The 22957-nt window shown below is 39.8% G+C and overlaps 1 long non-coding RNA gene across 1 annotated transcript; it reads right to left on the minus strand.

The window, feature by feature from the left end:
• Positions 1-1048: 1048 nt before the first annotated feature.
• LOC129626184 (uncharacterized) lies at positions 1049-20594 on the minus strand. Its single transcript, XR_008701804.1, has 3 exons — positions 20505-20594; positions 7989-8168; positions 1049-1434 (listed from the first exon to the last, which is right to left on the minus strand). It is a non-coding gene; the product is annotated as an uncharacterized LOC129626184 (long non-coding RNA).
• Positions 20595-22957: the final 2363 nt, after the last annotated feature.

The following is a 22957-nucleotide window of genomic DNA, read 5'->3' on the forward strand; positions in this document are numbered from 1 at the left end:
TTTCAGTTCCACCCTTGTCTTTATCCTTCCATTCAAACAAACCAAAAATATTTTATAGATAACTTGTATTTTTAGTTCTCTCAAAGGCACTAAATCCATTGGATCAAAAGTCATTTTGTTTCTACAATTTCATTAAAATTGTAAAGGGAAGGATAGGCATGAGGTAATTGAATAAATTATTCACTTATGTGACTGCAGTCTCTTACTTTAGTGCACTATCTCTGCAGGTAAGAGTCACAAATAAAAAATGTTAAATTGCTGTGAATGTTTTCACTATTTTTCATTTAAATCAAAAATAGAAAAAGACCAATGCTATCTTCCTAGTAGAAAACCAACTCAACAGAAAAAGAAAGGTAACAAACATTAATAAGAACATCAAGCTGAATACAACTTTGTAATTTCCTTTTTATGATGCTGCTGCTGCTACTGCTGCTAAGTCGCTTCAGTCGTGTCCGACTCAGTGCGACCCCATGGACTGCAGCCTACTGGGTTCCTCCGTCCATGGGATTTTCCAGGCAAGAGTACTGGAGTGGGTTGCCATTGCCTTCTCCTGTTTTATAATGCTACCTCATGTTAAACTACACACTCTATAAACATATATTATATCACATCTTCTTATGGCTTCAGGTCAAATTGAATAATAATATTTCTTGAGAAAGGGCTATGAACAGCAGTTCCCTTCACTCCTTTGATCTGGAATGCCTTGCAGTTTATTGAGAGAGTTTCTATTTCCCCGAATCTGACAGACACTTGCTTAATTCAGATGCTGACATTAGTACAAGCAGTTGGAACAAATTCTGAGCCACTCAGTACAGAGCCTTGAGTAGTCAATATAGTTTTAAAACAAAGCAGAAATGTCCTGAAGTTAGACATAATTATAATGCAGTTGATATAACGTAATTAAAAGAGTACAGTGTATGGAGTGGTAGGATAGAGATGTTTAAAATGTTCAAAACCACTGTCTGAAAAATTACTTTGGAGCGTGATATGATTCAAAGACAGGACTGAATGAATGCTTGATTCCTTCTAATCACATTATCTGTACTCACACAGAACACAGAACAAACCAGGAAACTCCACACTTGGAGGCTTATAGAATCAATATCACTTACCTGTTTCTGCTTGCCAGTCCATTAACCTGTAGGAGTCCAGAGATTAAGCACCACTGGCAGCTCTTTGTCTTTCTTATCCACTTTGGTTTCATATTTGTCTTTCGCTTTGGTATGAACATCAAATTCCTCAAGAGGAAATCCTCTGGCAATTGTTCCTCAAAGGTATCACAAGGACTGAGCTTTAGTTCTACTGAAATGTACTGGTTGGCAAAGCTCGGGGAGCTGGGCTGCTGGAGATGAAGCTTGTCTTCTGTGCTTGGATGTTGAAATGTCCTTCTAATAAGCAATATCCTTTTTCTTCATCATAACTGGGATTTTAGTTCTAAAGGGAAATCATATAAAAAGTAGGTTACCATATATCATTGTTCGTGTGAACTGTATAGGATCACCAGTCTTATTCTCTAAGTAGACAAGTAAACTTTTTTTTTGGTTTTAGTATGCCTTTTCTTGACACAATCTTAATTTTATATATTACCTTAAGTTTTATTTCCAGATGTGTGACTTAAAGGTTTTTGAGATTGTTGATCTGCCAGATATGTTCAGATCTATATGTCCTGTGTTTCACAATAAGCCAGTGATTCCTATCACAGCTTTGTGGGGCACCACAACATTGACCCCAATTATGCAGTTATATTAGGGAATGTCTCAAAGCCCTAAGTTCATTTATTTTCTCCTAATTGAAACATGTGTGTGTGTGTGTGTGTGTGCGCGCGTGCGTGCGCGTGTGTGTCTCCATACAGTACAATTTAAAGGCAAAAGGATGAGGAACTTTGCAAAATTCAAACCACAAACTGACATATTCTAAAGAAACTACAACTGTGCCTATGGATTTGAAGTACTACTCATTCTCAAATCAGCTATTTTTAAAACTATTTTTTAATGTCAGCAGATTATATACAAAATTGGCCTGTGTGCTTCAAAAATTTCAATGTCTTGAGAGACAAAAAAAGATTGATGATCTTTTTCAGATTAAAAGAGACTAAAAAGATACAAAAATTAAATAAAATACCTGATACTATAGTAGACACTGTAAGAGGAAAATATTGCTATTAAAGACATCAAGACCATCAGCAAAATTTGAATATATATTCTACATTAGATAATCTTATGTCAATGCTGTATTTTCTGATTTTGATCATTGTACTATGGTTATGTAAGTGAACACACTTGTCTGGGCAAATACTAGCAAAAGTATTTAGGAAAGAAGGTAATGTTAACAACTTACTCTCAACTGGTTCATAAAATATATATGTGTATATATGCATATAGACATACATATATATAAACAAACAGAGAAGAGAGAAAGAGGAACAGACAGAAAAAGAGAAAGAAAGGAAAAGTAAATGTGGCAAAAAGTTAACTGATGAATTTAAGTGTTTAAGTGAAGGATATATGGAAGTTCCTCATATGGTAGGTGCTGGAGCGGCGGCAGTGTGGTGCTCGAGTGACTGTGAGGAGATACCCCATGTTCAGAAACAAAGGAGAAGCCCCAGCAAGATGATAGGAGGGACAAATTGCCTTTAGAATCAAACCCCATACCTGCCAGAGATACTCAGAGGGCTCAAACGAATCTTGTGCGCACCAGGACCCAGAGACCCCACAGAGACTGAGACAGAACTGTGTTTGAGTGCCTCCTGTGGAGGTACGGGTCAGCAGTGGACTCCCGCAGGGGCAGGGGCTCTGGGTGCAGCAGACCTGGGTATGGCATAAAGCCTCTTGGAGGAGGTCGCCATTAACCCCACCATAGAGCTGCCAGAGCTTACACAGGACAGGGAAACAAATTCTTGGTGGGCACAAACCTTGTGCACACCAGGACCCAGGAGAAAGGAACACTGACCCCACAACAGACTGACCCAGACGTGCCTGTGAATATCTAGGGGTCTCCAGCAGAGGCATGGGTCAGTGGTGGCCTGATACAGGGCTGGGGGCACGGACTGTAGCAATTCATGCATGGGACCTTTCAAAGGAGGTCGCCATTATCTTCCTTACCTCCACCATAGTTTGGCCCCAGGTAAATAACAGGGAGGGAACACAGCTCCACCCATCAACAGAAAATTGGATTAAAGATTTATTGAACATGGCCACACCCATCAGAACAAGATCCAATTTTCCCCATAAGCCTCTTATCCTTCTCCATCAGAGGGAAAACAGACTGAAAACCATAATCACAGGAAACTAACCAATCTGATTAGATGGACCACACCCTTGTCTAACTCACTGAAACTATGAGTCATGCCATGTAGGGCCACCCAAGACGGATGGGGCATGGTGGACAGTTCTGACAAAATGTGGTCCATTGGAGAAGAGAATGGCAAACCACTTCAGTATTCTTGCCTTGAGAACCCCATGAACAGTAGGAAAAGGCAACAAGATAGGACACTAAAAGATGAACTCCCCAGGTCAGTAGGTGCCGAATATGCTACTGAAATCATTGCAGAAATAACTCCAGAAAGAATGAAATGACAGAGCCAAAGCAAAAACAACACCCAGTTGTGGATGTGACTGGTGATGGAAGTAAAGTCCAATGCTGTAAAGAGCAACCCTGCATAGGAACCTGGAATGCTAGTGAAGAAGGAATTTATAGGGCCTGGACTCCATCTTAGGCCTATTCATGCTAATCATGCTCAGCCACCTTTCCAATGGACTCTGAATTCTGTGTTTAGTGCCTATGAAAACAACAACAGAAGGATAAGACCCCCTCCAGACCCGGAAACCTTGAAGATCATATCTAGGTTACTCATCGCCTAAGAGAAAACATACACTAATCACCCCTTCCTCCAGACAGGCCATAAATTTTTCTGTATCTATTGGAGTGTAACCTCAGGTTTATTGATTATTGGCTAATTGTTTGACTGTTTGAGCACATGAGCACATAGCCACGTGAATCATGGGGTTATTGGGATTGTATTTTCCTTGGTTTATGTAAGTCTCAAGGAATTTGGAGTGGTGGGTTCAGACACATACGCATGGGATATAAAAGATTTTCACAAATGCTGGTCGGCATCCTTGGCTAACAGGAGACTCTGCCTTGGGCCCGCCGGTGTAATTAACTGCACTCCACTATCTGCATTGTCCTTCTGAGTGAGTTTGTTTCCCGGAACCGGAACACGTGGCTACAACACTAGGTCCAGAATCAAGGCAAAATGGAAGTGGTCAAACACTTCCACTTCCATGTGAGAGTGAACAGCTACAATTTAGGAGTCAGTGAACTAAACTGGACTGGAATGGGTGAATTTAATACAGATGACCATTATATCTACTACTGTGGGCAGGAATCCCTTAGAAGAAATAGAGTAGCAATCACAGTCAACAAAAGAGTCCGAAATGCAGTACTTGGGTGTGATCTCAAAAACGACAGGGTGATCTCTGTTCATTTCCAAGGGAAACCATTCAATATCACGGTAATCGAAGTCTATGTCCAGAACAGTAACGCTGAAGAAGCTGAAGTTAATGGTTCTATGAAGACCTACAAGACCTTATAGAACTAACACCCAAAAAAGATGTCCTTTTCATTACAGGGGACTGGAATGCAAAAGTAGGAAGTCAAGAAACACCTGGAGTAACAGGCAAATTTGGCCTTGGAGTACAGAATGAAGCAGGCCAAAGGCTAATAGAGTTTTGTCAAGAGAACGCACTGATCATAGCAAACACCCTCTTCCAACAACACAAGAGAAGACTCTACACATGGACATCACCAGATGGTCAGCACAGAAATCAGATTGATTATATTCTTTGCAGCCAAAGATGGAGAGGCTCTATACAGTCAACAAGGACAAGCCTGGGAGCTGACTGTGGCTCACATCATGAATTCCTTATTGCCAAATTCAGACTTCAATTGAAGAAAGTAGGGAAAACAATTAGACCATTTACGTATGACCTGAATCAAATGCCTTATGATTATACAGGGCAAGTGACAAATAGATTCAAAGGATTAGATCTGACAGACCGAGTGCCTGAAGAACTATGGACAGAGGTTTAAGACATTGTACAGGAGGCAGGGATCAAGACCATCCCCAAGAAAAAGAATGCAAAAAGGCAAAATGGTTGTCTGAGGAGGCCTTACAAATAGCTGTGAATAGAAGAGAAGTGAAAGGCAAAGGAGAAAAGGAAAGATATACCCATTTGAATGCAAAGTTCCAAAGAATAGCAAGGAGAGATAAGAAGGTCTTCCTCAGTAATCAGTGAAAAAAAAATAGAGGAAAACAATAGAATGGGAAAGTCTAGAGATCTCTTGAAGAAAATTAGAGATACCAAGGGAACTTTTCATGCAAAGATGGGCACAATAAAGGACAGAAATTGTGTAGAACTAACAGAAGCAGAAGATATTAAGAAGAGGTGGCAAGAATACACAGAACTGTACAAAAAAGATATTTATGACCCAGATAATCATGAACGTGTGATCATCAACCTAGAGCCAGACATCCTGGAATGCAAAGTCAAGTGGGCCTTAGAAAGCATCACTACAAACAAAGCTAGTGGAGGTGATGGAATTCCAGTTGAGCTATTTCAAATCCTAAAAGATGCTGCTCTGAAAGTGCTGCACTCAGTATGCCAGCAAATTTGGAAAACTCAGCAGTGGCTGAGTGTAAAAGGTCAGTTTTCATTCCAATCCCAAAGAAAGGCAATGCCAAAGAATGCTCAGACTACCACACAACTACACTCATCTCACACGCTAGAAAAGCAATACTCAAAATTCTCCAAGCTTCAACAGTATGTGAACTATGAACTTCCAGATGTTCAAGCTGGATTTAGAAAAGGCAGAGGAACCAGAGATCAAATTGATCATTGAAAAAGCAAGAGAGTTCCAGAAAAACATCTACTTCTTATTTATTGACTATGCCAAAGCCTTTGACTGTGTGAACCACAATAAACTGTGGGAAATTCTGAAGGAGATGGGAATACCAGACCACCTGATCTGCCTCTTGAGAAATCTGTATGCAGGTCAGGAAGCAACAGTTAGAACTGAACATGGAACAACAGACTGGTTCCAAATAGGAAAAGGAGTAAATCAAGGCTGTATATTGTCACTCTGCTTATTTAACTTATATGCAGAGTACATCATGAGAAACGCTGGGCTGGAAGAAGCACAAGCTAGAATCAAGATTTCCAGGAGAAATTCAATAACCTCAGCTATGCAGATGACACCACCCTTATGGCAGAAAGCGAAGAAGAACTAAAGAGCCTCTTGATGAAAGTGAAAGAGAAGAGTGAAAAACTTGGCTTAAAATCCAACATTCAGAAAACTAAGATCATGGCATCTGGTCCCATCACTTCATGGGAAATAGATGGGGAAACAGTGGAAACAGTGTCAGACTTTATTTTTTTGGGCTCCAAAATCACTGCAGATGGTGACTGCAGCCATGAAATTAAAAGACGCTTGTTCCTTGGAAGAAAAGTTACGACCAACCTAGACAGCATATTAAAAAGCAGACATTACTTTCTCAACAAAGGTCCATCTAGTCAAAGCTATGATTTTTCCTGTAGTCATGTACGGATGTGAGAGTTGGACTATAAAGAAAGCTGAGCACCAAAGAATTATGCTTTTGAACTGTGGTGTTGGAGAAGACTCTTGAAGAGTCTCTTGAACTGCAAGGAGATCAAACCAGTCCATCCTAAAGGAAATCAGTCCTGAATATTCACTGGAAGGACTGATGCTGAAGCTAAAACTCCAATACTTTGGCCACCTGATGTGAAGAACTGACTCATTTGAAAAGACCCTGATGCTGGGAAAGATTGAAGGTGGTAGGAGAAGGGGACGACAGAAGATGAGATGGTTGGATGGCATCACCAACTCAATGGACATGAGTTTGAGTAAACTCCAGGAGTTGATGATGGACAGGGAGGCCTGGTGTGCTGCAGTCCATGGGGTTGCAAAGAGTCAGACATGACTGAGCGACTGAACTGAACTGAACTGATATGCAAGTTCACTATTTCTTGAAGATTTGAATTTTTCAAAATAAAAAAAAGTTCTTAAAATATAAGCACAATCAATAATTAGTTTTGATGCTAGAGAAATGTCATCAAGCTATTTTCACACATCTAGGTTTCATTTAAATTTTTTTCCCTCTACCATGATTATAATAAATGTGTTACATTTTTCCAGTGGATGAGCTAAGCTCAAAAGAAATAGCCAGCTGTGCAAAACCAGGGCCATTATGCGTGGAATCACAGAGATGAACACTGTAACTTCCACTTAGAAAATGTTCATTGACTGTTCTGTCCATGGGTGAGTCTTGTGAACATTTATGAGGACATGAAAATTTTTTGTAATCACCGTGGCTGATTCCCTAGTGGAAAACAGGAAATGATATAAACATGTATTCAATATGGAGAACTTTGCCTTCTTCCCACTTTAGCTACCAGATGGCAGGATAGTAGAAGATAGTCTTCAGGGAATATCAGCAGCCCAGGAGAAAAGACCCAAAGAATCATATCTAGGAGCTTCCCAAAGAAATAGCCCAATTGTCCACCAGCTGTACCTCCCTGTGTGTTGAGTGTTACCATCTTGCTCGAAGGCTGAGCAGCTTCCTGAGGCTTCAGACAAGGTTCCAAAGCAAAGAGCTGAAGTCACGACTTGTTTCAGATGCAGTGTTGTCTGCAAGGTGGCTCAGCTCACACAAAACTCTCCACAACAGCTGCAGCTGAAATCAGAGCTGAGCCAAAAGATTGTTGATGTGGGAAACCGGAAGTGTCTTCCACAGGCCATTTTCAGGAGGGGACTTCTGCCAATATTTTCCCTCTCTCCTTTGTTTCTCCCCAAAAGAGAAAGCTGGTTAATTCAGCTGGGCATATATTAATCTTTACTGGGCCCATTTCACTAGTGGGCCAAGTTACTGTGTCCCCAAAGCCTCATCTGTATTTTCTCTCTTTAACAACCTGTTTAAATGCAGACACAGACGGTCCTCTCACTTCTTCATTGCTCAGTTTAGTTATTATAGACACCATGCTTTCCAGCTGCATGTGGCAGGGACATCAGACAAGGTCTGTCTAAGGAGACAGTCCTTTCTCTCCACTCCGGCTTCTTGGTCTTCCCCTGCTGAAGTTTACCAAGTAGATCTGTAAAGCAAGTGAAGAAGTCTTTAATTTATTGGAGGGAGCACAATCTTGGATCTTTGGTTTTAATCGATGGATAAAGGACAAAGCAAGATAAGGGGTCACCAGAATAAGATTGACAAACACAGCAGATGTTTATTTTAACCAATATGGAATAGGAAAGAAAGTTTAAATGTTATTTTTAAAAATCCAAAAGGATGTTGAAATAATGACAATAGAACAAGAGATTTTTTTATTAGAAAAATTTGGAAAATTACCTGAAGTCTAATGGATAGATTAAACATTGAGGCATCAGCTAGATCTAATAAAATTATCTAAAATACAACTCATAGACCAAAAGATGGAAATTATGAATGAAAGGCTAAGAGATATGGGTGGTAGACTGAGAAGTTCCAGCACATGTCTACTGAGTTTCAGAAGGAGAAAATCAAGTGTGTGAGGGCCAGGAGAGGCAAAATGTGACCCATCAAGACATCATGGCTATCATTTTCCAAAATTGATCAAATCTCATTAAGTGCAATAAATTCTATATACTTTGATGTATTTTAGTAAGCACAAAATAAAAGATCTAAAAAGCAACCACAAAGGAAAGACAAATTTCCAACAAAGAAATAAAACTTAGACAGCCAATTTCTTCTGAAAAATATCGGAAGACAGAAACAAGTGTGATGATAATAACTTCAAAGAGAAAAGATATTAGTTAACCTCGAATTCTATACTCAATAAAAAAATTCTTTCAATAACAAGGGCAAATATAGACAGACAAAAACTGACAAAGTTTAACCTGGGTGGGTATTACTTTAGACATTATACTTTAAACGACACATTTTCATTATATTACTCATGGCATACCTCATGAGAGAGAGAAAGAAAGTCATACACAAATGAGTGGGCTTGCTCACAGCAATTCCACTCTAAAGATTGCCTAAAGAATGTGCTCTAAGAAGAAAACAGATGATTCCAGAAAGGCAGAGCTGAGGTATGAGAGGGAATTGTGAACCAGAAAAATGAATAAATGATACAAAAGCCAAACAAATATTCACAATGTAAACAATAATAAAAAAACACAAATTCAAGATAGACCCAATATCCTGAGCAACAAAACATATAACTTGAGTGGATGATTAAAGTGTCTTAAAAGTATTGTATTGTTCAGGAAGCAGATAATGTACTGATATTCATTTTAGGCTATTATAAGGTTAAACGGTGATATTAAAATTTCCAGGGTATTTTCTAAAAAAAAAAAAAAAACTAAACTAATTATTTGTTTAGTAAAGAGAAAATTAGTACAGAGAAAAGGTTAGAATTGGGTGAACCTTATTTCAAAACAAAGTAAGAAAAGAGAACAAAAAAATCAGTTTTAAAAATAGGTTAAGTATAAACAGCAAAATGAAATTTAATAAGTGAGTTCAAATACATTAGTAATGACAATAAATGTAAATGAACTAAATTTCCAGGTAATAAACAAATATTAGCAGATTAAACATATTTTAAAAAATTAGTAAACTTTTTAATCAAACATTCAAACTGGTCTCATCTGAGTTTGCTTTGAACAAAGAGAAAAAATACGAAATTTGAAATCCTAGAAAGAAAGATATGGTAATTAGATCTTGCAAATTATTGAATCTACTCTTTTTTACTTTTGAGAAATTGACTAAATTTTGAACTAGAAAGTCCATTTGAAACAATTTCCTCAATCTCCACATTTTGTTTTGTTCTATGCAGTGTGGTTCCTATAAAACTCAAAATAACTCCAAGTTGGTCAGCTTGAGATAAACATGTTCATGTGGCTGGTGGTGGTTATTTATTTACCCACAGCGTATTTGTGTATGTAGTCTCCAGACCAGTGGTCATTTCATCCAAAGCCACTTACTGAGGGTGTACAGTAATGTTAATATTATCAACTGGCTTAATTCCTGGGTTACACACATATTATTTGACTGATTTTTTTAAAGAAACTACCATCATGAGATTTCTGGTGCATTGGCCCAGGGATTAGATGTGATAGTCAGAAGGAGCAAGTGGTCTAAACCCCAGGCATGCTCCGCTGTACTCCATTACCATCGCTGGCACAACACACCTCCTAAGAGATTTGTGAACCAGTGTGAGTATGAAGAGAATAACTTTAACTCTGCCTAGACTGAAACCTCACAACTAAGAAATAGGCAAGTATTTGAGATTATTATAAAGAGGGAAAAAACAGAATTGATATAGAAGAAAAAGGGTAGAGGAAGAGGACAGTGCTGCAGGAATGGAAGGAAAGTGAAGGAGGCTAAGCCCAGCCTTGCTGAGGTTTCTGTGCCAGGAAACTTGGCCTTTCCTGCTTTTGTCCAAACCTGAAATACTTGGGAATGAATTGATGTATTTTGTCCCAATTACTACAGCTGGTAAACAGACTCCAGAAATAAAGCAGATGCGGTGGCCCAAGGAGGGATGCAGGAATATATAAACATGCTGGTGGGATGAGCAAAAGCCAGCTTCTGAATCCTAGGGGAGCCCTCCTGACTGGGGACCTGAGCAGAAATTGATGTTATTAATGTAGACTTGGAGATTGTTATTTCCCTAATAATAATTCTTGTTGTATGCACCTGAACTGGTGCCCCTATGGTATTCCTATATGCACAGGGAAGGGGAGAGAACTCATGGTAAAACGGAAATAACCATGTTGTTTGAGGCCAAAACATCTCTGCTATAGGGGCTTAGCCTCAAAAGGTTTAGGAGAAAGTGTGTCCTGACCAAATATATATATATATATATATATAGCATCAAAAAATGGGCAGAAGACCTAAATAGACATAGCTCCAAAGAAGACACATAGATTTGTCAACAGGCACATGGAAAGATGCTCAGCATCACTAATTATTAGAGAAATGCATATCAAAATTACAATGAGGTATCACCTGACACCAGTCAGAATGGCCATCACAAAAATTCTATAGATAATAAATGCTGGAGAAGGTGTGGAGAAAAAAAGAAACCCCCTACACTGCTGATGGGAATGTTAGTTGGTGCAACCGCTATGGAGAACAAGCAGTATGGAATTTCCTCAAAAGACTAAAAATAGAGTTGCTGCATAATCCTGCAATCTCACTCCTGGGCATATATCTGGAGAAAATTCTAATTCAAAAAAATGCACACACCCCGAGTGTTCATAACAGCATTATTTACAATAGCCAGAACATGAAAGCAATCTAAATGCCCATCAACAGATAAATGGTAAAGAAGATGTGGTGTATATATAATGGAATATTACTCAGCCACAAAAAGAATGGAATAATGTTGTTTGCAACAACATGGATTGACCTAGAGATTATTAAGTTAGATTAGAAAGAGAAAGACAAATATCATACCTCACTTATATATGGAATCTAAAGAAATGATACAAATGAATTTATTTACAAAAAAGAAATTTAGATTCACAGACATAGAAAACAGACCTTCATTACCAAAGGGGATAACAGGGAGGAGGGGACATAAATTAGGAATTTTGAATTAAAAGATGCACAATACTATATATAAAATAGGTAAACAACAAGGACCAACTGTATAGCACAGGGGACTGTGCTCAATATCTTGTAATAGCTTATAATGGAAAATAATTTGAAAAAGAATATATATATAGATAAAATACAAATCACTTTGCTGTACACTTTGAACTAACAGAACATCGAAATTAACTATACTTCAATCTTTAAAAAAAAAAGGGGTCTAAGATAAAGTGTGTCCTGAATGATCACAGAGAGAAAAAATACCCAGGATATTCAGGGGCACTGGAATAAAGAAAAGGAGCCTCAAGCTTCAAAAATTACTGGGGGGGGGGGCGGGGGGGAGGGTAGATCAGTAACACTTCAGGGACCAAGGCTGAGCACTGCTTAGATTGGGGTTAGAGTTGTGTCGAGCTCTGGCAAAGCTAGTAATGTTGCTATGAGTATCAAGCAATGGCTTATATATTAAGTAAAACCATCCTTCTGCTTTTGAGATTCCCATGGAGAGTGAACTGTGAAACTTGAAGTCGCGTTACCTAGAATTGGGTAGGAATACTTAGATGGCGTGTGTACTTTATCCATAGGTGGGTGATTACATAAAAGAATAGAAAATAATTTTCTGGCCAGTGCTGATAAGAGTCCTTTCATTCTCCATTGCAATTATCAGGAAAAGTCAGAGTGTTTTGTTCCTTATGCTCAAGGCATGGGCTGCAAATGCTGCACTTAAAACGCATTGGCTCTTATCTCGCAAAAAAGCGAGTGGTTTTCCCCTATTATTACTAACTCTCTGTTGGTATCGGGTTAAGTTCATGGGCTCCGCAGGGATTCATTTGAGACCTGTTGAGGGTTCAGATTGAACACTGTTAACTGGATGAATAAGTTCTCTGTAATGTCTCAGACTTTCATTGTTGGGACTGGAGATTTCAGGCTGCTTTGCTGCAGCTACTCCAAATCCTCATCTTTTCTCATTATTTAATAGAAAGCTGGGAGGGAAAGTATAGAACTGGATTGTTAGTCAAGTGAATGCTCTAGAGAGACCCACAAAAAGCCTCAGGAATTGGCACAGTCTTATCCCAGCAAAGGACCTGCTAACCTATGACAGAGTGACTTACTCTCTGGCTGTATCTGAATGTCCTGGAGTAAAAGATTTTTAAAACTCCTGCAAAAGTCACTTCAACTCACAGTAATAACCACAGTCCTTTCACAGGACAACGAGACTACCTTGGTTACATGCTATTTAGCTAAGGCCAGGGCTTCCCTGGTGGCTCAGATGGTAAAGAATCTGCCTGCAATTCAGGAGACCCGGGTTCGATCTCTGGGTTGGGAAGATCCCCTAGAGAAGGGAACGGCTACCCACTCCAATATTCTGTCCTGGAGAATTTCCTGGACAGAGGAGCCTGGCAGGCTACAGTTCATGGGATCACAAAGGGTCGGACACGACTGAGTGACTAGTAACACTGTATGTCTACATGTGTGTCTTCTCAAAATGTCCTGTCCAATTAGCAGCAGCAGCACCTGAGAACTTCCAAGGCACATTCTTGGGCCTCACTCCAGACCTATTTATCAAGGATCTCTGGGGATGGGGTTCAGCAATTTTTGTTTTAACAAGCCTTCCATATGATTCTGATACACACCAAAGTTTGAGGAAATCTGATCTACGGGGGCCAATTTTAACTGGATTGACATTCCCAATCAGCTGGACCAAAACAGTGTTTGCATATCAAAAAGTCCTGAACTACTGAAGAGTTTTGTTGTTGTTTAGTCACTGAGTCCTGTCTGACATTTTTGTGACTTCACGGACTGTAGGCTGCCAGGCTCCTCTGTCCATAGGATTTCCCAGGCAAGAATACTAGAGTGGGTTGTCATTTCCCTCTGCAGGGGATCTTCCTGCCCCAGGGATCAAACCTGAGTCTCCTGCATTGGCAGGTGGATTATTTACCATTGAGCCACCTGGGAAGCCCCATTGAAGAGTTTGCCAACTGTAAAATAAGTTTCTCAAAGGAACTTCCTACAGTGTTGGTGGGAATGTAAATTGGTACAGCCTCTATGAAAAATAGCAGGGAGGTTCCTTTAAAAACTAAAAATAGAGTTGCCGTATGATCCTACAATCCCACTCCTGGACATATATCTGGACAAAAATATAATTCAAAAAGTTACATGTACCCCTGTGTTCATAGTAGCACTGTTTACAATATCCAAGGCATGGATCCAATCTAAATGTCCATTGACAGATGAATGGATAAAGAAGATGTGGTACATATATACAGTGGAATACTTCCCAGCCATGATAGTGTGATCACTCACCCAGAGCCAGACATCCTGGAGTGTAAAGTCAAGTGGGCCTTAGGAATCATTACTATGAACAAAGCTACTGGAGGTGATGGAATTCTGGATGAGCTATTTCAAATCCTAAATGATGATGCTGTTAAAGTACTGCACTCAATATGTCAGCAAATTTAGGAAACTCAGCAGTGGCCACAGGACTGGAAGAGGTCAGCTTTCATTCCAATTCCAAAGAAAGGCAATGCCAAAGAATACTCAAACTACTTACTGCAAAATTGCATTTATTTCACATGTTTGCAAAGTAATGCTTAAAATCCTTCAAGTTAGGCCTCAACAGTATGTGAACTGAGAACTTCCAGATTTACAAGCTGGATTTGGAAAAAGCAGAACAACTAGAGGTCAAATTGCCAACATCCATTGGATGATAGAAAAACTAAGGGAATTCCAGAAAAAAACATCTACTTCTGCTTCATTGAATACACTAAAGCCTTAGACAGTATAGATCACAACAAACTGTGGAAAATTCTTAAATAAGTGGGAATACCAGACCAACTTACCTGCCTCCTGAGAAACTTGTATGCAGGTCAAGAAGCAACAGTTAGAACTGGACATGGAACAACAGACTGGTTCCAAATTGGGAAAGGAATATGCCAAGGCTGTATATTGTCACCCTGCTTATTTAACTTATATGAAGAGTACATCATGAGAAATGCTGGAGTGGATGAAACACAAGCTGGAATCAAGATTCCTGGGAGAAATATCAATAGCCTCAGATATGCAGATGACTCCACCCTAGTGGCAGAAAGTAAAGAAGAACTAAAGAGCCTCTTGATGAAAGTGGAAGAGTAGAGTGAAAAAAGCTGGCTTAAAACTCAACATTCAAAATACTAGAATCATGGTATCTGGTCCCATAACTTCATGGCAAATAGATGGAGGAAAAATGGAAACAGTGAAAGATTTTCTTCTCTTGGGCTCCAAAATCATTGCAGATGGTGGCTGCCCTCTTGAAATTAAAAGGTGCTTGCTCCTTGGAATAAAGCTATGACAAACCTAGATAGTGTATTAAAAAGTAGAGACATTACTTTGCCGACAAAGGTCTGTATAGTCAAACCTATGGTTTTTCCAGTAGTCATGTACAGATGTGAAAGCTGGACCACAATTCTTTCTTCAGTGAATTCTTTCTTTCTTCAATTCACTGAAGAATTGATGCTTTTGAACTGTGGTGTAGGAGAAGACTCTTAAAAATCCCTTGGAACAGCAAGGAGATCCAACTAGTCCATCCTAAAGGAAAATCAACGCTGAATATTCATTGGAAGGACTGATACTGAAGCTGAAGTTCCCATACTTTGGCCACCTGATGCCCAGAGCTGACTCTTTGGAAAAGACTCTGAGGCTGGGAAAGATTGAGGGCAGGAGGAGAAGGGGGCAACAGAGGATGAGATGATTGGATGATATCATCAACCCAATGTACATGAGTTTGAACAAACTCTGGGAGGTGGTGATGGTCAGGGAAGCCTGGCATGCTGCAGTCCATGGGGTTGCAGAGTCGTACATGAGTAAGCGACTGAACAACAATAACCACATCTCAACAATAAAAAAATAAAATGGAATAATGCCATTAACAGCTACATGGATGGACTTAGAGATTATCATACCAAGTGATACAAATCAGAGAAAGACAGATATTGTGTGATATCACTTATATGTGGAATCTAAAACATGATATGAATGAATGTATTTACAAAACAGAAATAGACCAGTAGAAAACAAACTTATGGTTACCAAAGGGGAAAAGTGGGATGAATAAATTAAGAGTTTGATACCATGGGATCACAAAGAGTAGGACACAACTTACTGACTGAACAATGACAATTAACACACACACACTCCTATATATAAAATAGATAGCCAACAAGGACCTACTGTGTAGCACAGGAACTGTACTCAATATTTTGTAATAACCTATAAGAGAAAAGAATCTGAAATATATATGTATGAATCACTGTGCTGTATACCTGAAACTAACACAACATTGTAAATCAACTATGCTTTGATTTTTTTCATAATTAAACAAAAATCATATATCCCTACTGAAAAATAGTTTCTTGGGAGGCCCAACTCTTCTGTAAACTGGTGCCCCAGAGCTGGAGATAGAGCTCTCGACCACTGGCAATAAATAAATAAATTAGCATTGATCCCAGGTTCTACTCCCAGAACATTCTGATATAATTGGTTTGGTGTCCTGCCCAGGAATCAGGCACGGACCCAGTTGATTTTAATGTGTAGCTGTAGTGGTCTTCTTGCCAAAGATGACCACTAGTTAAGTACCTCCTATTATCTGTATTCTTTCCGATGTGTCTCTGTTATTCCTTGCTCCTCTCATTAAGAGGAGGAATATGACCTTGGACAGGTAGCAAGCATAACACAAGCAGAGACTTAAAACGTGTTTACACATCAGTGTTTTCTTCTTTGTTGCTTTGGAACCTGAGACATCATGTAAACCAGGTTGGAGGATGAGAGACGTCAATGGTCCAGATGTTAACAACCACAATCATCAAAAATGCAGTGGTCACAGCCCAGTAGCTATCCATAAATGCATGAGCAGAGCCAACCAGAATAAGCCAAACTTGAACCAAGAACTGAACTTTTATAATGAGTTAAATAAATAGTGGTTGTTTTAAGCCACCAAGGTTTGAGATTTGTTAAGTAATCATGGGCAGGTAGAAGGTAAAACTTGCAGTCAATGAAATGGCAACTCCTGGAAGAAGAATCATCAAGTCGAAGAGCTCATCCCAGACACCCGCTAGCTGAGGGCTGTTTGGCTCAGCTCACTGGGCCACCCTGTGATTCCTCCTTCTCTCCTCTCAGACAACTATGGCCACCTAAGAGTACTTTCCACAAGTCCCCTCATTTCACTCAGCTATCACTAAGGGCAACAGAAGAACCAGGCCATGAAAGCATAAAGAGTTTGGAGAATTTCAAGGAAGATAGAGCACAGATTTGGGTCCAAAACATGTTTTCTTTAAAAGAGAATATTGAATAGAATATTTATTGTTAAACATCTGAGACAAAGCTTGGCTTCTGAATTGCCCCCAGCTAAGAGAAGGAAAGCTTATGAGATTTGTATATTGAATCATCCCCAACTTTTTCAGTACATGTAAGGAGATATGTTTCTTGATGAAAAGGATACCAGTAGGAAATAAACAATGATTGGACATAATCTCTTGTCTACAATGTAGCATGGCTACCATACGGTTCTGCCATGCAGCATAGAACAGGTGTGGGTTGGGCAGGTTTGATCTGATTCACGTCTTGCCCTTGGCTGTCTCTTTGTCCTCATCTGGCTTTGCTCCTTTCCTCTCTTCTAACTCTACTGCCTTGTTGCTATTGCTTGTACTTGTTGCTCTAGAACACTTAACCCTATGTTGTTCAGCCACTCAGTCGTGTCCGACTCTTTCCAACCCCATGGACTGCAGCACGCCAGGCCTCCCCTGTCCATCACCAACTCCCAGAGTTTACTCAGACTCATGTCCATCAAGTCAGTGATGCTGACTACTGGAAAATCTATAGCTTTGACCAAACAGACCTTAGTCAGTAAAGTAGGTTTTATCCTAGATTTAACTATTCCAAAAATTCCACTCTTGACTAAATTAGGGCCCATTTTCTATTTGCTGTCTTCCTATATTTACCTGTATTTTTCCAGTGGTCATGTATGGATGTGAGAGTTGGAGTGTGAAGAAAGCTGAGTGCTGAAGAATTGATGCTTTTGAACTGTGGTGTTGGAGAAGACTCTTGAAAGTCCCTTGGACTGCAAGGAGATCCAACCAATCCATTCTGAAGGAGATCAGCCCTGGGATTTCTTTGGAAGGAATGATGCTAAAGCTGAAACTCCAGTACTTTGGCCACCTCATGCGAAGAGTTGACTCATTGGAAAAGACTCTGATGCTGGAGGGATTGGGGGCAAGAGGAGAAGGGGACGACAGAGGATGAGATGGCTGGATGGCATCACTGACTCAATGGACATGAGTCTGTGTGATCTCCAGGAGTTGGTGATGGACAGGGAGGCCTGGCGTGCTGCGATTCATGGGGTCCCAAAGAGTCGGACACAACTGAGCGACTGAACTGAACTGAACTGTATTTACCTTTATCATAATGTTTTTCACTTCTGTTGAGGTCACTCTAGACTATGAGCAACTTCAGAGTAGGAAGTGGATCCACTGTTGTCTGTCATATATCAGGAAAACATTTGACTGCGAGTGACAAAAGGCCTGACTAGCAGAGACTTAATAAATATGATTTATTGTCCCCACAGAGTAAAAAGGAATCTGGAGGAAGGTACTTGGTGGCTTTGACTCCTATCATTTCAACTGCCAAGAGGAGTTCTGGCTCTTTCTGTCTTCCTGCTTCAACATGCTCAGCGCATGATTGATCTCGTCTCGCCCTCATTGTTATTAAATTCATGGTGCGGGAAGGCTGCTGTGCTTCCAGGTCCACAATTAAGTCAGGAAAAGAAAGAAATGCCAGCCAGGTTTACACTTTTTTCCATTAAAGCAGAAGTCTTTGCAGAAGTTGTGGAGCAAGTCTGTTTAGGTCTCACAATTTAGAAATGTGTCTTACATGCATCTCTTGCAGCAAGAGGGCAGGGTAGCAAATGCAGAGTGCTTGTGATGTGTGCAGCATGTGTATTTGCTGAATAAGTATATGAAGGAATCGTTTCCAGATAAAAGAAGAGAGTACTGAATTTTCCCTTTTAAGGATCTGGACTCTGAATCATGAGCTCTACAGAGGTATTTAACCTAAGATCGTCATGCTTGACCCATTTGTGGCGATCCTAATGTATTCTGTGGTTTGTGTGTTTCATACACAGGAGGTGGGGTTAGCCATGTAGGAGGCATAAATTATGGAATCCAGCCATTCTAGGTCTAACTGAAGGGCTGTGTAAAGAAGTTGAACTTAAGAAGTTTATCTCAACTTTAGAAAAGCTTCATCTAAGGGAAATTCATGTGCAGATTTAAGGAAACAAGTCTCTTGCACCAATATTTGTACCCACCCAAGCCTGGAGCCAACTGATAGACACAGGCATCAAAGATCAAAGGAAAACTTTTAAGACTGAAAACGGCTAGTTCAAGAAAGTACCCTCTCTCTGCTGCCAATATGGCTCCTTTGGAACTTACATATGAGTTACAGGTACTTGGGGAAACACTATCCTCCCCACTGGGGGATGTTCCTGAAAACCTTGCCTAAGGAACAGATGGGGATGAACGCTCTTTGCTGGCAAGCTGATCCTGCAAGGCAAGACTTGAGCCAAGCATTCTCAGTTTCTTTCAGCCTCGCTTATTAGTTGAGTCTCTGCTCCTTAACGGCTAAGGGGGAGGGGATGGAGAGAGGCCAGAGGGTTACTCTAGCAGAAACCCTTGCCTCCCAGGAGACCACAGTATGAAAAGACTCTCTTACCACCTTATCTGGGTACATCAATCAGCTGTTTTCTCTCACACTTGCTGCTAAACCAGCCAGGTGTAAGGGACTTGCATCTACAGGGACTCCATGGAAACAAGGCTGGAGAACTCTGTAGCAGATGGAATATATTTATCCAGAGACAGTGTTTGCTAGTGGTTCCTTATAAAAAGTAAATAATTAATGATGGTGATGGTGAAAATATTAGCAAGGATTCTACTCTGGAAGCTATTCCAGAAATGAAGAGAAATGGATTTCATTTTGAGTGAAAATGGAAAACAGAAACCAGAAGCATCATTAAAGGCTATAAATTAAGAGGAAAATAAATGATGTAAGAGAATATGATGGAAAAAATTATTGCCCATTACAATTTGGGGCCAACTTCTGCTTAGAACAATGTTTCGCAACTTTTTTTTTTATCACCTCCCCTAAGGAGACTTTTTAGAATTTTTTATACTAGATCATCCCTCTCCTCCCTAAGTCTAATATCATGGATATACTATATATTTGTATGCACTAGGGCCTTTCAGAAGGCCACATGCCATTGTAACATCTAAGGTTTTTGCCCCCAAAGAACCAATTTTCTTCCCTTTGTGGGCAATACGGCTCCCACTGAAAATGTACAGCTTAGTATAATAACTCTTATTCCACTCTATGTTCTGGACTCATTTGGATTCCTTATAAAGAAATCTGAAATGTATGGGACAGAGGATTAAAAGATGTTTTAGTGAAATGACTGGGTATTTTTAAAACAATGCACTATTCATCAAAATATTAACAGCCCAGTAGGTTTTATGTTTAATAATATTCAGTCAGTTGGCCTACCTTGAACACATCTTCAAATTATTTCTATACACAGAAATACACCATTAATCAATCAGACAGGCAAGTGGTCTTGCAACTTAAAAAAAATTTTTAAGTTTTTTATTTGGAAGTCAGATTCCAAATATATTATCTTTTAAAACCAACAGTGGTTTGCAGAAACTGGGGTGGTTTGTCTATGTCAGATCTGTATCACTAGTACCCAAGATAAGGTTTTACATCATTTAGCTACTGCGGCATAACAACCAACCCCAAATTCAATATCGTAAAGTAATAAACATTTGTTATTGCTTACAGGTCTCCATGTTAGCGGAGTGTACTTGTAACCTTGCCTTCTGCAGGCAGTTATACCTCAAGAAGGCCCCTCTGTTGATCTTGGTCAGGCTCTCTCACATATCTGGGAGTTGCCTGGTGGAAGTCTGGTGTAGGATTGCCTCAGATTAGTATAATCTGAGGCTCATTAATCTCTCTTCCTCCACCTAAGTAGCCTGGGCTAGTTCACATACTTGCATTGGGGGTTCATGAGAGATTAGGACACAGCACTAATGAAACTGAGTAGTTAATATGATCCTAAAACACATTAGCAGGTAGCAAATTAGGAGAAAAAGAAGCAAATGAAGCAACATTAGCTGCCATAAATATTGATTTCTTTATGAGAAACAGTGGCATGTTAAAAAGGGTATTCAATTAAGGATCACAGACTGGATTTCTCATCTTAACTTTTGTGGGGTATAATTTAGGCAAAATAAGACAAATCCTCTGAGTCTTCATTTGTCCATCTGGAAAGTAGAAATAATATCTTTTATCCCCATTTCCTAAGTTTGATGTGATGAGCAAATGAGATCATTTTAAACAGTGAAGCTATATATAAATATGATATATTATCACCTTCACCTATATATTTACTACCTGAATTCCTTTTCTTAATGGTTATGAGTGAAGAAGCAGGGATTTTCTGTTATTTGAATAAAAGACAGAGGAAACAACAGTTCTACAGAAAGAAGGGAACGCTGAGCTTTAACATTAGGCTGTTGGTCACAAATCAAGACCTTGGGAAACCTGTGTGAACCTGGGAAAGCTTGTGAGCTCTAGCCCTTAAATTTTCCCAAGGTAGATTTGAACATTCCAAAGAGTGCTTCTATCATCCAGACTCTAAATGGACTGTTCTTTTACTGGAACAAGTTAAAATTTATTATTTATGTTAGCAAAGTTAAAAAGGAAAGTGATAGAATTTTAACTGACCCAGGAATCCTGGTGGATTAAAGGGAAGAAATAAAAGGAACTTTTCTAGTTAAGAAAGAATCTCTGGAGCTGAGAGGCAGGAGAGGTGAACAAAGAGGGAATCAGAGTTGGGAGGACTGTAGGGAGGGAGAGTACTGAGAGCAAAAATGACACGAAAAAGACAAAAAGTTCACCAGTGGGCACTCAGAATGGTTTCCCAACGCCAACACAATACTTAATTTTTAACTGGGGCAAACATTCTCTGTTTGGCCACCATTCGTAACCCCCAGTCCAAATGACACCTTCATGTTACCTATTTGGTTTCTTTTGGAATCTGATTGTTGAGGAAAAATAATTAAAGCATGAATCCAAAGCCTCAGACAATACAGATTGCAGCATCCAACAGCTCTCAGTCCTACTGAGAGAGTCAGTCAGCCTCTTCTCTGTTTCCTCTGAAGTATACATACATGCTAAGGCGCTTCAGTCGTGTCTGACTCTTTTGCGACCCTATGGACTGTAGCCCGCCAGGCTCCTCTGTCCATCGAGTTCTCCAGGTAAGAATACTGGAGTGGGTAGCCATTCCCTTCTCTAGAGGATCTTCCCAACCCAGGGATCAAACCCCGGTCTCCTGCACTGAGGCAGATTCTTTACTGTCTGAGCCACCAGAGAAGCCTCCTAAATTATAAGCAGTAACATCTAATGTATGGGGTTCTGTGAGAATGAATGGGCTTAACGGGTCTGAGGTGGACAGCAAAGTGGCTGGCACATTGAAGGTACTCGTTTTAATTTTAGTTCACTCTTTTCTACTTCCTTCCTTCTCTTCTGACCACCTCTCTTTACTTTCATCCTGTTTATCTCCTCCTTCTTTCTCCATGTTTCTCTCTTCCCTTCAGCTTCTGCCTGTAGCACGCGCACTTTCAGCATGTGTAAGCTCAGCTTCTATTCCTTAGAAAGGACCTTACTTCCTCCAGAATTCGACTGAGCCCTGCCTCGCCCACTCCTGCACCTGAATCTCATTGCAGGCTTTACGTCACAGCACCAAACGGAACAAGAGGGGCTCGCTTTCTGGACCTGGAGCTTTTAGAATCAGTGTCACATCCAGGAGCAAAAGTTCCGTTATGAAATCCATATTCCATGTAAGCTGGTGCAACCTCTATGGGAAATCCATATTCCATGCAAACTGGTATGACCTCTATTGGAGGTTTCTCAAAAAAACTAAAAATAGAGCTACCATATGATCCAGGGAGTCCACTCCTGGGCATTTATCAGGAGAAACTCTGATTCAAAAAGATACATGCATCCCAATATTCATTGCAGCATCATTTATAATGGCCAAGACATGGAAGCAACCTAAATGCCCATCAACAGATGAATGCGTGAATAAGATGTAGTTTACACATACAAAGGAATATTACTCATAAAATGAATGAAATGATGCTATTTGCAGCAACATGGATGAACTTGGAGATTATCATACTAAGTGAAGTCAGAAAGACAAAGACAGATACCATATCACTTTCATGTGAT

Source organism: Bubalus kerabau, chromosome 13 (genome assembly GCF_029407905.1).
Source record: "Bubalus kerabau isolate K-KA32 ecotype Philippines breed swamp buffalo chromosome 13, PCC_UOA_SB_1v2, whole genome shotgun sequence".
NCBI lineage: Eukaryota > Metazoa > Chordata > Mammalia > Artiodactyla > Bovidae > Bubalus > Bubalus kerabau.